This window comes from Colias eurytheme, chromosome 18, assembly GCF_061535395.1.
Source record: "Colias eurytheme isolate Ceu_HAF_F1 chromosome 18, ilColEury1 Martin Lab GWU primary, whole genome shotgun sequence".
NCBI lineage: Eukaryota > Metazoa > Arthropoda > Insecta > Lepidoptera > Pieridae > Colias > Colias eurytheme.
In genome coordinates this window covers 5,634,254-5,639,955 of record NC_142997.1, presented here as the reverse complement: position 1 = coordinate 5,639,955, position 5,702 = coordinate 5,634,254, and positions in this window count along the sequence as shown.

Sequence of the window (5,702 nt, the reverse complement as noted above, 5' to 3'; positions counted from 1 at the left end):
GTGTCGGCCGCGGCCGGGACTTGCGACGTTTCGGAGTTGCGATCGGCCCGAATCGGCCCCGCTTCGCCCGACCTGCTTCGACTGTACGGCTTTCGGCACACAATACTGGATTCTACGTTCACAGCGCTGCGCCCACCTGCGTTATACTTCCACGAAAAACAAAATTAAACTTACCCTCCACTGGCTCCAGCATGAACACAGAGGATTTATGTGTAGCTTCTCCCAGATTGCAATTTAAAGCACTTTTCTACGAAAAAATACTATTGGAGTGGTCAAACAGCTTTTGTCTTTGGTAAAAAATTAAATTTTTCCTAAGCAGGTTCATTACGCCTCGAAAATAATTTTTATATGAATCCCTAAACTATTAACAATAAAATATTAATAAATATTAGACAAATATTTATTTGTCTAATATGGATACCATAGAGGAACCAGCACACGCACATAAATAACATTTTTCATTACCTCGCCACGATATTGAAAGTACAGACGTAGATAAAAAGCTCAAAGTTTCATAGGTCAGATAACTGTACGGTGACAAAAAAAGCTCTCGGAAACAAAGTTTCGAGTGCAGGGTGCGTCGTACGTAGCAGGAAGTTCGTAGCTGTAAAACTTCGTAGCGTCCGTAGCGTGAAAGTTTTGATTTCAACGATTTGCGTTGCGGCAAAGAGGGCCGCAAGGCCGCGCTAGATATAGCCCTGTACCCTGCCAATGACACAAAATGTACATTAAGAATTGCTAGCAATACAATGCACCGTAAACTCTACACCATTGCTCGGTCAATCATACAAAACCATCAATGTATACAAAAGTCGAAAATTTGATCAAACAATAGAGATATTAGAGTTGCTTTTTCCTCAGTCTCTCAATAGAGTGCGCCACTTGGTTACTTGACGACTACGCCCTTACTGTGTTCAGAACGAATTTTGCAATTCATTCGATAACAAAGGATTGCTGGTATTCGTCATACACTAGAGCGTCGCTACCGGTACGATGTTGATATACGTTTTGCAATGCTGCAATGTATTGTAAACTTGCGATGCAATGTTACAATAAGGAAAATGTTTTGTCTCAGTACCTGCGAACTGTCCCGAAGTCCATACAATGGAAATTATAAAAATATAATGTATTGGAAATTAAACGCATGGGTTGGCGCGAAATGAATTTAATACTTTCGTTAGCTGTTACATACTCGTACATAGTGCTTATCGCCATGACCAAGCGCATTCGATTAGTGCAAGTGAACGAGTCTGAGCTAAATAAACAAACAGACTCATACCTTTTCGCTTCTATATAATAAATATAATCTTATAATATAAAAATGAATCGCAAAATGTGTTGGTAAGCGCATAACTCGAGAACGGGTGGGCCGATTTCGATAATTCTTTTTTTATTATATTCCTTGAAGTACCAGGATGGCTCTTATGTAGAGAAAACATAAATATGTACCACGGGCGAAGCCGGGGCGGACCGCTAGTCTTATATATAAAAATGAATCGCAAAATGTGTTGGTAAGCGCATAACTCGAGAACGGCTGAACCGATTTCGATAATTCTTTTTTTAATATATTCCTTGAAGTACGAGGATGGTTTTTATGTAGAGAAAACGTAAATATGTACCACGGGCGAAGCCGGGGCGGACCGCTAGTATATTATAAAAGGGAATGTTTCACTTCTTTTCAAACTCAAACTCAAACATTTATTTATTCATTTAGACTTCTTCTAGAAGCCTTCTTCAATTTTCTCTCCTACTTCTCTTCTTTATGTATGTTAAATAGGTAACGATGAATTAATATCTACATGTAATTTCTGTGATTGATTTACCTTTGTTTCTACATTTACAATTCAGTTTACAGTTAATGAAATATAAGTCTCAATAAATATTTATATTTATATATCAGTGTTTTATTTCATAAGTATAAAATTAAACACTAAACCTAGACAGGTGAATACAAGGATTGAGGAAAATTGATCTCAAAGGAAAAACAGAAAATATTGTAATAAATAAAAATATTCTTCTTTCATATACATACTTTAATTGGCTTTAATAGGTAAGTCAATACTTTCCCATTGAAGTCGGTATCAAGTATGTCCATGACATTACATTTTTATCAGAAGGCCCGTGAATATTACCCCAAACAATGGTCGAGAGCAACAGGCGGCCTGAAGTCCACCTGACAGATAACTTACTATTATTAAGAAAACTTTATAACGCTTTAGCACAGATAATATAATACTATGTAGTATACATATGTCTCAATAGTGTGCTTTCATTTTGCGAAATTAGGTGGGTACCTACGTCAGAATCCAGTGATGTACATACTTTTTGAACCTATTAGGAGCTGTTCGTTTTTTTATTCATTTTTTTAGATTGTTGCGAATTAATATACCTACCGCAGTGATGTTACCAAATCGATGTTGAAAAAATAACTACTTAATAAAATAATTCTAGAAGGTGCCTACTTCCCCATATGTGCTCAACACTATATCTCTATATGTATAACATTAAGTAGTTACCTCAAAAAAATATAAATGGCATCCTCTAATAGTTTATTCGCTAAGTGATATTTGCTGTGTTATCAAAACAAATTTATGAAAGATTCCGACCATAAATTAAGTATATTACGTATCTATAAAAGTACAACTACTCGAAACTGTCACAAAAACATGGATTCAGCCGGCTATCATTCGCTAAGCAGTGGGTATATTTTTATACGCAAGGTGTGCTGGCGCAGGTTGCCATGTGCAAGCGCTTCGGTGCCGCATTTCGCATCATCACTACTTTACTGCGTACGACATTCGATTATTATAAACATATAACGCTCCACACCAAACTGACACCTTTTACCGCGCGGTAAAGGTCACTTTACTTCGCTCAATATTTATTATATCTGTGCTTTTCATTGTCCACTGAAAAGCTGACTCCTCATAGTGTCATTTTACACTATCATGTGCGAAAGCAGGCCAGGCTTGTATGTGGATATCATTTTCCAAACCCGAACAAAATTTACAATACTTTTAAACGCACAAAGGTTCTCTACTAATGAAATATTGCATTCGTTATTTGAATAAAAGAAGTGATAATTACAACCGCCTTTGACTTGCCGGACGATAAAATGATACTATCGTTTTAATGAAGCACTTATGTTTTTGCATGAAATTTTTATTTTCTCCTCTCTATGATTATAAGTTCAAAGAATGTGTCTCTATCTATGATGACCCACAATTTGTTGGTCAGAATATCCTTAGCACAATAAAAGGAAGAAACGTTTGTTATCAATTTATATAACAATGTTTATGACTATAATATTTCAATTGGTGTAAAGAATAATTTCATTTATAAATATTTAGCGAGAAAAAGTATTAAAGCGAATCGATGAGTTTGTTTGATATGTATCAAAAAAATAAAAATTGCAGAATTATAAAATTGTTTTAATTATTTAGTTTGAATAGCAGAATACACATTGCATCACGCCAAGAACTATAGATGCAAGTTTATAACAATTTTATGAACAACGTTCGTCCGTCCGTCAGTATGTCGTCAACACCATCAACACTCATTGCTTTTGATTAGTTTACTGATGACCATCACTGTACTAAGAATTTGACACTAAAATAGAACAGCATTGTTGTGAAAATAGATTGAAACTTAGATACTACTGTGATTCCTTAACACAAGAATTATTTCAGGCCACAGTACTCATAGCACATAATATTATTAAATACATAGTTACAATATCTTATACGAGTTACAGAGGATTTTTGAAGGTTTTCAAATATAGCATAGTAAAAATATGTAAACATTTTTCTATTTCACATTGCAATTCACAATTACTCAATTGAATGTTTAAGACTTAGGTATTATTATCCATAGACTTATTTTAAGGATTTAGAATGAAATTTCTGTTCAAATGTTTAAAATGACAATTAAAATTTAACAAAATATCTATATGTATATGTTTTTTAAATTATTTTATTAAATATTAATGTTGTTGCGCCATGATTAGAAGCAATAGCGATGCCTGAGTAAGCACTGAGTACGAATGCGCTCAACCTCCACTGACAATTATAGCGAAGATATTATGACGTAATACTAGCTCGATATTATAAACTACAAACAATTGTAGAATATTATTATAGTATTTATTATGTAGATATTTAAAAACTGGCATCCAAATACCTACAAATCTACCATTTACAAAATCGATGCATTTTTAATTATTAATGCACTGATTATAATTGCTAATAAATATATATTTTAGGACAACATACTGTACATGTGTTATGTAGCTCTCTACACTTATCCCAGCGTTGCAGATTGTGGACTAAAAGCTAATAGAACGAATCCCTGCAGTGGGAACAAATTAACTTGATGACGATGACATTTTTTTTCATACATATTACAATTTGTCACAAAATGCAGTTGTGATGATGTGATAGGAAAGTAGTGGTACTGTAGGAAAAAGGGTTTTTCATAGAGTTCAAAATCTTTTATGAATTTTGAATTAGAGATGAGGTAATTAGGGACTGGTATCAAATCAAATCAATCAATAGAAATTATTCAAATAAAAAAAGTGGTATAAATGTACAAATAATGAACCTTCCTATTTGCTTTTATACTCACTTCCAATTTATCAGTTCAGTTATATTTTGATTTCATTATAAAAAAAAATTATTTAGATGTATTAATAATTATAGCTTTTAATCATAATATTTGAACTTAAATATTATGCATCTGGAGGACTCTACCTGTTTAACCGAATATTGTAGACGTTCAAATGTGTGCGCAGTTTTCAATACAGCCGTTTTAGATGAAATTCAGATGATTGTAATTCTTTAAAAAAAAATTATGATATCCAAAGTCCTCTTAAACAACGGCATTCGATTATGATTTATAATTTTCCTCAACTTACGAATCATACAAAATTTTACCATGGTTTTGTGTGCTAGCTAGTTCTATGAAACACCTCGTTTTTAGCTAAGAACTAAATTAAATATTTGTTATAGATACTAAGATCCCTCGTAAAAAGATTTTTTAAGGTTTGGGTTATATATATCTCATTTATTTATATTTAATAGAGGCTGAGAGCAATTATTCAGAGCAGTAATTTATTTTCTACTTATCTATTTAAAAAAAAATTTGAATTAAGAATAATGCTCTATAATAATAAAATATGTTGTGTATTTTATGTCTAAAATTTTGTGCATAAAATTTAACTTTTTTGTTTGTTAATTCAAAAAGTAGGTAACTAAAGGAATGCATGCCGAAAAATGCAAACGAATTTCCTTTCAAAACAGGATGCCTAGTGCCCTCTAGTTTGATTCTTGCAAAATTAAAGCGCATCGTCCTTGTATAATAGAAATATTAAATTTCCCTTGTTTTATCTTACAACCTGACTGAGGAGAGTAGGTACATATTGAATTTTCAGTTTTATCCCTTTCATATTTATAATATTATTTTAATGTCATCATACCAAACTGTAGAATACACACCCACAGCACTGATGACGTCATGAAGTGCATTGTGTTATATTAGAAGGTAGGTATACCTCCTTAATTAGATTTAATATAATATATATAATATTTAATTATATATATAATATTTTATTTAATATATATAATAATAGGTCTAGGTTTAATCTAGTAGACCGTACTCTCTACATACAGAAACAATCACACATTACATTATTACGAATACATAGT